The sequence below is a fragment of the Clarias gariepinus genome, chromosome 3 (genome assembly GCF_024256425.1).
Source record: "Clarias gariepinus isolate MV-2021 ecotype Netherlands chromosome 3, CGAR_prim_01v2, whole genome shotgun sequence".
Taxonomy (NCBI): domain Eukaryota; kingdom Metazoa; phylum Chordata; class Actinopteri; order Siluriformes; family Clariidae; genus Clarias; species Clarias gariepinus.
Genome location: NC_071102.1, coordinates 14822501 through 14833609, shown reverse-complemented (window position 1 = coordinate 14833609; position 11109 = coordinate 14822501). Strand labels below are relative to the sequence as shown.

Sequence of the window (11109 nt, the reverse complement as noted above, 5' to 3'; positions counted from 1 at the left end):
TTTTTTTACTTTTTACCTGGTGATTCCCGTCCCTAATGTGGAGATGATCAGTAACCTGCGCGTATAAATGTTTCTTATAATTAATCCGTACTCTCCATTGGGTTATGATGGTTTGTCATTTTGAAGAAGTGGGTCCGAGGGCAGTTCTGGGCTCTTTGCTTTCCTCCTCTTCACTTTCCAGATGATCCTGACCTTGTTTATTTTTAATATTATATATATATATATATATATATATATATATATATATCCTAACGCAGTTCACCAACCGTCCATGTCCTTACACTCTAATAATGATGGGGCGAATTTCCATGATTAGAAATCTTTTTCTAAAATTTTTTAATATTCAAGGATTTAAAGTTTTCATTAGGTTCAAATATCCATACATTATGCTTTGATCTTAAGTAAATATCCCACAAATTGCTCTACGATAAACAGAACCTCTGAGACTTGCAGCGTCATGAACCAGCAAGACAGATGAGAAAAGAAACGTTTTTATTAGCACATGTTTACTACCATTAGACTGGAAAAAATCTCACTACATTAAAAAAATAATAAATGCACAATATGAGGGGAAACAAACAGTACTGCATGTAATTTCTACACCTCATGTTTATATCACTGTGTTTCTGACTAATGGGTTCATAGTGGCTGAGTGATCTCTGGTGTGTTTTACCCGTTGTGTTCGAATAATTGACTCCTGCTCAGTTATTAGCAGCACGGACATTATGTCATTATGTGATTTTATTGGGCTCCTGGTGGTTTCTTACATCATGAGCAAGAGACTGACCTTTTTTCACACTGCTACTCTAAATCGTGTATCGATTTCTCCTCCTGAGTTCATTCCCCATCAATCCGTCTCTGGTGAATTTCCCCCACCTTCACGTTCTCTTGTTCTTTTTCCTCAGTCTCTCTCTCTCTCACAGTGACTCATCTGTGGCTGTAGTAAGTGAATCGGCAGGGAGTTTGACACCAGTACAGGGTATTGTGCTCTCCTGAATGCCCACCTCCTGCTTTCAGCCATTCTACCAGGTTTTGAGTGGGCATAGAGAGGAGCAGACTGGCACAGACGCTGGGTCAATCTTAACCTTTGCATATTTATACGACAAAAAAAAAAGTCTAGGATCACCCCGCGTTCCTCTCATCCGGTTACATAAGACGTACTCAAAGCATGGCTCGGTGTACTCAGAATCACTAAACACACACAGATGCTCCCTTGCAATGCTGCACACAGCTTTAAGTACAAGGCCTAGTCATAATTATATAAAGCGCAAATGGAAAGATACGAGACTGAAAGATCCTTTCTTAGAAAGCTATATAATGCACAATAAAAAAAAATTCTTATTTAACCCTTAAATTTAAATTAATTTATCATAAGTATAAATTATAACTCTCAGGCTGTACCTTAGACAACAGGGGAGTCAAATGAGAAGCCATCCTTATTTGGGTGATTCCAGATAAATCGATTCAGGAAAGGTGTTTAAGTTGATATACATAAAGTCCTCACATTTTTTTTTTTTTTTTTTTTTTTTGCTGCTCACATTTTCGAAAACTAAATAAAATAAAACCTCATTGAAGATAGGAACACACAATAAACGTGTCTGCCAGGGATGTTGTACACAGAGGTTCTAGTTGTGGACAGGACGTGTGTGCTCTGCTTAATGAGAATGGTTCTGTACACACACACACACACAAGCGTACATGCAGTCACATTTGCCAAAGGAACTGACACCCAAAGATGTGGCATGATTCCAAATATGAAGTCAATAAATCCTGAACTTGAAGAAAAACAAAAACTGAAAAATCTCAGGGAGTTTGTTAGGGCCTGCCAAGAAATTGCAATGTTTTGGTTTAACTTGTTTGTGTGTGTATGTGCGCAAGAGAAAAAAAAGTGTAATAAACTCCACTGTAAATTTCTACGCCAACCCAAAGCCACCTTAACTAAGGGTCTAGGGTCTAAGGGTTTAGGACTTAGGACTTAGTCTAAGACTAAGACAACGAGACAAAAAAAAAAGCGTTTGGTACCATGGAAAAATCCAGGGGAGCTGAAAAGCAGCCAGATGACACTCCAGTTAAAGAGCTGCGAGTTCTGAATCAACCGAGGATCATTCTGAATATTTCACATGATTAACGCGATGTTACTCATCCGGACATTTTACTAAATCCACATGAAACTGCTGTGGTGTTAAAGGAACAGTGTTGGATTTGTGCTCGATTTCTCCATTAATACCCTGCCTCTTTTTACACTCTTTTTAAAGACCGTCACCCCCCCGACCCATCTCCTCATTAGAGCTCATGTCTGCCTCTGCACGACTACCCTACAGTATGACATGACCCAAGTAATGAGCTAATGTGCCGTCAAAACTGCCGCTGTTATGCAAATGAAAAGGTCATCTGAATTTAGTGCTTTCGCTTAAGCAGAGTCCTTGGAATAATCTGTGGTGTTTTTTTGTGTTAATCCCAACAGCATGGAACAGAATATATTATTTAGCAATGCATTTCTGAAATTAAATTATATAAAAAGTCGAGTAGAGGTGACATATGATCACATGATTGTCTGCACACGGTCAGCAATTAATTATATTTCCGCACCAGACAGAAAAAACAAGAAAAGAGGTATTAAGGATATATTTTTCTCTCTTATGTGCATCCTTAAATGCACACTCTTCTTCAGCACTAATCTGTTGGTGTTTTTGTGTATGTGTGTGACATAATCCAGCTGTTCTAACACAGAACACACACTTTTAGTCAACTACGCCTTTCAGGCACTGCTCCAGTGTTCTTGCACAGGGTCAGTTGAATGAAATAGAAACGTTAAACAATGCAGCCTGTATACTTTTATATAAAGCAAAGTTGTCAATATAAACGAGATGTTGTTGGTCTTTGGGCTGCTCCCGGCAAGGGGTCGCCACAGCGGAATACCCAGTCGCACTACAACTTGGCACAGGTTTTACGCCGGATGCCCTTCCTGACGCAACTCTCCCATTTTTATCCGGCTCGGGACCGGCACTGCATCCAGTGGCTGGGGTTCGGGCACTGGCTGGGAATCGAACCTGGGCCTTCCGCATGGCAGCCGAAACACCTACCATGAGATCATGGTTTAAAATCTACTCACTTGCTCTGTGTGTACAGGGGATGGAGGAGAGGTAGATTTAACCTGTCTTGACTGAGTCATCCTGATGCCCCGCTTCTAGTCGGCGATCTCGACACACCCGTGTGGTCTGTCAGGAATGCGTGTGGTGACTGCGGACGAATCCACTTTACCATGAAGACGGTTCTGGCCTCGTCTGATGCAGACAGCTGTTCTCTAATGACTTGTAACTGCAGTTGCTCAATAGCTCAGGGCTAAAATTTCTACAGTTTTGTACCTAAACCTCCAATAACCAAGGTTAATTAACTTAAACACACCTGTTCTATTGAACTTCCAGCCGCCGGACACTCAGTATAACTGCAGATCAATTCCTGTAATCTGATATCACCAAAATGAGAAGGGGTTCCTTGTTGAGACTGGTTCCTTTTTAGGTTTCCTTCTATTGCCATTTCAGGATTTAAAATTTTTGTTAACCTTTAGCACCAGCATTCATCAGAGATTTTGATTTATACATATTTCCCCATATTCCATACTCACTGAGTCACTCTTACTCATCGTGCATACCGCTTTATCCAGTATCCAGGGTCGCTGGGGGCTTGGAGCCTATTCCACGAGGCGGGGTACATACACACACACATTCATTCACACACTACTTGCAATTTAGGAATGTCAATTAGTCTAATCTGCATGTGGGAGGAAACCTGCTAGGCAGGCTGAGAACATGCAAACTCCATACATACAGATCACGATGCGAGAATCGAACCCGGACCCTGGTGGTGCGATCACCATTTCATATTGATTTTCTTTTGCTTCTGTAAAGCAGCTTAGATGATCTTGACAATGAACATTATTTTTAAAACATGCTATACAAATAAAACTGAATTGAAATTAAAGGTCCTGTATAGGGATGATCCATACTGTGGGTGTCAATATTAATTGATGTATTTTTTCGCCTGTGATGCTGTAGTAGTGACATCCTGTTTAGTGCATAAATAATGCTGTTTATTGTCATAGTGTTACTGTATATTTAAATGCTGCAAGGATGATGAGAAATAACTTCTTACAACACACACACACACACACACACACAGGTTAGGGCGCTCGTGCGCACTGCTGCTCACCTGTACGACACCTGTTTACGGATGGTTAGAGGAAGGAAGTCGGTCTCCAGCTGTTTCAGTCCGTCCTGCGGGAGCACAAACACGTCCTCTTCCTCCGCGACGTCCTCGAGTGCGGGCGCCACCACCAGCACCACCGAGTCGGCTGGAGACGGAGCCGAAGCCGGGGCTGGAGTCTCTGCTGCCCGGGTCCAGGCGCCTCGGCTGCACTCGCTCGCTTCTGCCATGTCAACTCCGTCCTGGTACTCGACACAAAGTGGCACAAGAGAGCGGAACTCGGAGGCGCGGCGTGTTTCGTGCAGGACAGAAACGACAGCTAGCGTTACTTACTAGCGACACTTCACTTTAGACTTTATCCACTGCACTCGCCCTCTCCAGGTGAAACTGGCACATACATACACAATCCCGCGACGCACGACTGCGCTTCAACACCCCGCCCCCCGCGTAATCCCGCACCCAGCCAGCCAATCACATGCGGGCATCTCTGTTGCCCCGCCCTCTTCTGGCCCAGCTCTCACCTGCTCGCTCTTGCTCAACACGAAAGGCGGTTAGAGCGCTCGCGCTCACTGAGCTCAGGTACAGCCCGTGGAACCTTCTGGAAAGGGTTATCTATAATATATACTGTATATATGTGTTATACATGTGTATATGCAAGATCTGTGATATACTCAGCCACAAGGTTGTATTAAATATATGAGTTATATTCAATAATTATATATAGGCCTACTATATAGAGTCAGGCAAAAAAATATATATTATACACACTTTAGGAAAAGAAAAATAGTGTGATGTGTAGTATGTTAACATAATATTAATAATTTCCTATTATTATTATTATAATGTTGTCTTGCATAAATTTATATATAATGTATGTCAATATGGCAACACGGTGGTGTAGTGCCTTCATGCCCTAAGATTCGTGGTATAGGACCCTGAATACAGGATATAGTGCTATAGATGATGAATGACCTATGTGTCCTACTTATTCCCTGAGGAAGGTGGGGTGGATGCTGGGATGTTTTTAACTTTGTAGGCAAGCATCAGTGTTTTGAATAGAACTTTTAGACAATATGGCATTCCCATATTACCCTTAGTAACCCTGTGTAAATGAGCATGTGAGTGTATGTATGTGTGTGTGTGCCCTGTGATGGATTGGCACACCATCCAAGGTGTACCTCGCTTCATGACGTAAGCCTCCTGGGATGGGCTCCAGATCCCTGTATAAAGCGGTATAGACAATTCCTTTAATCCTATTACCTGGCAGGGGTGATATTTACCTGGCAGGGGTGATACGATGATCAAGAAGGTGATTCACCGAAGGTGAAGCTCAGCCATTGCACTCAGGCTGTGCTGACCCTTGCGAATTCCCCAAATGTGGGAATCTTGACTGCATAATTTCTGATAGTTGGGGACTGCGTTCTCACTCTTCCCTGACACAACACATAGAGCTCCAGTGGCGCAATCAGTTGGCGCGCTGTACTTATACAGCAGTATTGGTGAAGTGATGCCGAGGTTGTGACCTCAAGGCTCATCTGGAGCATGGAAAAGGACAGTGGTGACTGATTATGTTAAGGCTCTGAGTTACTGATCAGAAGATTGGTGGTTCAAGCCCCAGCTCACCCAGGTTCTCGCTGTTGGGCCCTTGAACAAGGCCCTTAACCCTGTCCAGGGGTGCTGTATTATGGCTGACCCTGAGTTCTGACCCCAGTTAGGATGAAATGTACAAAAAAAGAATTTCCCTGTGCAGTAATTTATGTGTGACAATAAAGGCTTAATTTAATTAAACCTGAATATTCCACAAGGCACATGTTCACTAGGTAGTGCAATCCCTCCTAAAAATCTCTCATAAAAGTTCTCTCATTCTTCAGTGATATTTTAATATTGTCTGCCTTTGAACCTTTAACACTGCATCCCAACTTATAACTGAAAGTAAATTATTAATAACAAAATATTTTATGTCCCAATGATTTCATGCTATTTACTTCATGAGTGGTACTTAAGCATATTTTTTTACATTTATCCATTATCCTGTGTATGGTCTTGGGGGCCTTGGAGCCCAACCCGTGAGAACAATGTGCACTCAAATTTAAAATGACTTACTTTGGACTGTGGGGGAAACCGGAAAACCCGGAGAAAACCCATAATGCATGAGGAGAACATGTAAAATTTACCGGAGAAGAGATTTGAACACGCCATCCCTGCTTAGCACTAACTCAGCATGTTTTTTTGTATTGGCACATAACATGCATTAAAACAACTTCTACACTATTGCTTTCAACTCCGTTAGTCATTTAAGAGAAAATGGAGCAACTGCCAACAAACACGCCTTATAAAAAATAGGCTTGTTACATAAAATGTTTTTTTAACGCTTGAATTCTCAAATGCCCAAATAGGTTCTTTGTTGAAAATTTAAATGCATTGATATTGTAATGAAAGTATGTTTTTTTTTTTTTTTTTGCACAGAAAGCTTTCGCTCTCCTAAGCTTTGCATTATTGTGTTCAGTATTTCACTGTCGGTTTGTACTGTTATATGAAAAAGTAGTGTTTAGGTATTATATTTATAGCTTGTGTAAAATACTAAACACTAGAATATTCCAGTGACTTTTGGTTTTGTTCTGCAGGTCTGTACATGACATTGTGTGGCAGTGATCTGCAACAGGGTAATGAAGGGGGCAGAGTGAATATCAGATCCTACAGAGAAACAGGTTTAGCCAGTTGAGTGACCGTGAGTATACAGTACACTATGTCTGCAGTTATACCGCACTTTATAATAGCTTATGATAATGAGAATATGAGCAGCCCTGTTCTAAACTAGTTTTACAAGGGATGGACTTCTGATAATGCCGAACAACAGAACACAGTAATGAGAGTAAAAACTCCCTTTATTTCTCCATATAATCTCCTGCTACACTAATGCACTTATCCCAATGTTCTTTAGTGCTTGGATACCATCAAGGTAAAAGTTTTCTCAGTACTCCGGAGCCACGATCACACAGCATGCATGAGGCAGAAACTCCGGAATCTCAGGAACTCCTTTAATGTGAAATGGCCTGGAGGTCAGGACTATGTAGGGATGTGGCAATAACTCCCAGCTGAGCTCCAGTAATGTGAACCTGGTGTTCGTGAATGATTGTGTAAGAATCAGGCGTTCCACTCGCTAAATGTTAACAGGAACGACTGGAGTGTGCTCCGAGCTGCCTCGGCCAGGATCGTCATTCACGGACGTGCGGCCTTCTTTAAAATCTCTGCAAAGAGATCCTCTCCTAAGAGTCTCATTGTCATACTGTTCTTCAAGTCTCCTGTATATGTCAATCGGTTTTACATCTTCATCCAGGTTTGACTTGACGCCGCTCATAGTTTGCTACATTTAATCTTCATTTGAATTATATTGTACTGCAAATACTCACAATAAATGCAGACTCATTTTAATGGATGCATGTTTAAACAGTGATTAAAATATGTCCTTTTTTTTTTTAACAATTTGTATAACATGAATGGGTCCGGTTCTGGGTTCGATCCCTGGCCATGTTTGATTCCCATCTCTGTGTGCATGAAGTTTGCATGTTCTCCCATAGTTGGTACTGTAGGTTTACCAGGTGCTCTGGATTCACAGGTCAAAGGCATGCAGATAAGGCTAATTGGCGTGCTCGTAAATGAGTGTATGAGTGTGTCAGGGTGTGACAAATCCCCAAAAAATAATTGCATTTTTTTTTCAAGAAAGGCCTACTTAGTCACATAAATTGGGGTCTAAGAGGTGGTACCAAACACCTCTTAATAAAACAGGCGGATAGAGTTCACATTTAAATTTTTCAGAGTTAAATTTTTTTATGCACTTTACATGAAGTTAATTGCATAAGTTTATCTTAAGATCAAAATTCTCATAAGAAAATCTGAATAGATATTATAAATGTACTGGTATATAACTGTACGTGTATATTTTTAGTTTTTAGGTAATTTTTGTCATTGTTACTCATATATACTGTATATATATATATATATATATATATATATACAGTAGCTTGCAAAAGTATTCGGCCCCCCTTGAACTTTTCCACATTTTGTCACATTACAGCCACAAACATGAATCAATTTTATTGGAATTCCACGTGAAAGAAACAAAGCTCCAGCTCAGTCAGATTAGATGGACAGCATTTGTGCTAGCCACAGATTCTCGATTGGATTTTGATCTGGACTTTGACTGGGCCATTCTAACACATGGATATGTTTTGGTTTAAACCATTCCATTGTTGCCCTGGCTTTATGTTTAGGGTCATTGTCCTGCTGGAAGGTGAACCTCCGCCCCAGTCTCAAGTCTATTGCAGACTCCAAGAGGTTTTCTTCCAAGATTGCCCTGTATTTGGCTCCATCCATCTTCCCATCAACTCTGACCAGCTTCCCTGTCCCTGCTGAAGAGAAGCACCCCCAGAGCATGATGCTGCCCCCACCATATTTGACAGTGGGGATGGTGTGTTCAGAGTGATGTGCAGTGTTAGTTTTCCGCCACACATAGCGTTTTGCATTTTGGCCAAAAAGTTCCATTTAGGTCTCATCTGACCAGGGCACCTTCTTCCACATGTTTGCTGTGTCCCCCACATGGCTTGTGGCAAACTGCAAACGGGGCTTCTTATGGTTTTCTATAACAATGTCTTTCTTCTTGCCACTCTTCCATAAAGGCCAACTTGCAACTTGGTGCAGTGCACGACTAATAGTTGTCCTATGGACAGATTCCCCCACCTGAGCTGTAGATCTCTGCAGCTCGTCCAGAGTCACCATGGGCCTCTTGGCTGCATTTCTGATCACCTTGTTCGGCCTGTGAGTTTAGGTGGACGGCCTTTTCTTAGTAGGTTTACAGTTGTGACATACTCCTTCCATTTCTGAATGATCGCTTGAACAGTGCTCCGTGGGATGTTCAAGGCTTTGGAAATCTTTTTGTAGCCTAAGCCTGCTTTAAATTTCTCAATAACTTTATCCCTGACCTGTCTGGTGTGTTCTTTGGACTTCATGGTGTTGTTGCTCCCAATATTCTTTTAGACAACCTCTGAGGCCGTCACAGAGCAGCTGTATTTGTACTGACATTAGATTACACACAGGTGCACTCTATTTAGTCATTAGCACTCATCAGGCAATGTCTATGGGCAACTGACTGCACTCAGACCAAAGGGGGCTGAATAATTATGCACACCCCACTTTGCAGTCATTTATTTGTAAAAAAAAAATTTTGGGATCATGTATGATTTTCGTTCCACTTCTCACGTGTACACCACTTTGTATTGGTCTTTCACGTGGAATTCCAAAAATGAAAATTGATTCATGTTTGTGGCTGTAATGTGACAAAATGTGGAAAAGTTCAAGGGGGCCGAATACTTTTGCAAGCCACTGTGTATATATATACTGTATATATATATATATAATTAAAATGTGATCTTGAAATGCTAAATATGTTTTCACTTTCGTTTTATCTTTTCAGTTCTTTCCCATAACTGTAACTGCTTTGTGTAGAACAGGAAGCTGACGTACTCTCTTTAAATAGTGTGTACTCTCTTCCTGTAAACATTACAGGTGAATGATGTAAGCAAAAATCAAACTGTGGTGCAAATCTGTTTTATATCTTATGACCCTAGAAAGAGAGATAGAGCAACTATCGATCTCTTGAGTGCCTGAAGCTTCTGACTCAGAGGTCTTGGATTACACACATGCTCTGTCCCTGCTTACACAACTGGGTACATCAACACATTCAGCAGGCAAAACACAATCAAAATGCTGTATGTGTGTGTGTGTGTGTGTGTGTTTAAATGTATATCTTCAATTATTATTATTATATTATATTATTATTATTATTATATCAATTAATTAATTAACTATCTTAAAAAACATCTTGCACCTCCAGGGTCCGGGTTCGATTCCCGGCAAGGCTTGATTGCCGTCTCTGTGTGCATGGAGTTTGCATGTTCTCCCTGTGCTTGGTGGGTTTCCTCCGGGTTCTCCGGTTTCCTCTCACAGTCCAAAGATATGCAGGTTGGGCTAATTGGCGTTCCCAAATTGCCCGTAGTGTGTAAATGGGTATGCGAGTGTGTGTACAGTATGTGTGTGTACCCTGCGATGGATTGGCACCTTGTCCAGGGTGTACCCCGCCTCGTGCCCGAAGTCTCTTGGGATAGGCTCCAGGCCCCAACGACCCTGAATACAGGATAAAGCAGTATAGAAGATGAGATGATGAGTTAATAATATCATAATAATTTTATATATGGTACATTATATAAATCGTAATTTATAAAAACTAAAGATAAATAAATAAAAGGTTCTGATTAAGAGGTGGCACGGTGGTGTAGTGGTTGGCACTGTTGCCTTGCACCTCCAGGGTCCAGTTCGATTCCTGGCCAGGCTCAATTCCCGTCTCTGTGTGCATGGAGTTTGTATGTTTTCCTCGTGCATGGTGGGTTTTCTCCGGGTACTTTAGTTTTCTCCCACAGTCCAAAGACATGTAGGTTAGGCTGATTAGCGTTCCCCAAATTGTGAATTAGTGTGTGTGTGTGTGCCATGCAATGGATTGGCACCGTGTCAAGGGTGTACCTCGCCTCGTGCTCTAAGCCTCCTGGGATAGCTAGGCTCCAGGCCCCCTGCGAGTTATGAGTCGGGATAAAGCGGTATAGTGAGTGAGTGAGTTCCTATTAAGAGCATTGGTGTAGGTTTGCCTGTAGGTATTACCGTCACTCACCATCCACTGTATTTATCTCAGTTTATTATGTGAATTTTGTCCAGGACTTTATTAAAATTGGTCTGCTCCTATATATATGTGCTCACTAGTGTGTTACTTCTCTGGACCTGCTCTTTTAGGGTTTTTTCTGCATGATTATAAATAAACAGGAATTTTCTTTAGTTTGTTTTTCTTAATTGTGTAAGTTA

At 41.4% G+C, this 11109-nt stretch overlaps 1 non-coding gene across 1 annotated transcript; it reads left to right on the top strand.

Moving 5' to 3' along the window:
• The first annotated feature begins 5475 nt into the window (after positions 1-5475).
• Positions 5476-5639, top strand: LOC128519699 (U1 spliceosomal RNA). Its single transcript, XR_008357875.1, has one exon. It is a non-coding gene; the product is annotated as a U1 spliceosomal RNA (small nuclear RNA).
• The last annotated feature ends 5470 nt before the right edge of the window (positions 5640-11109 follow it).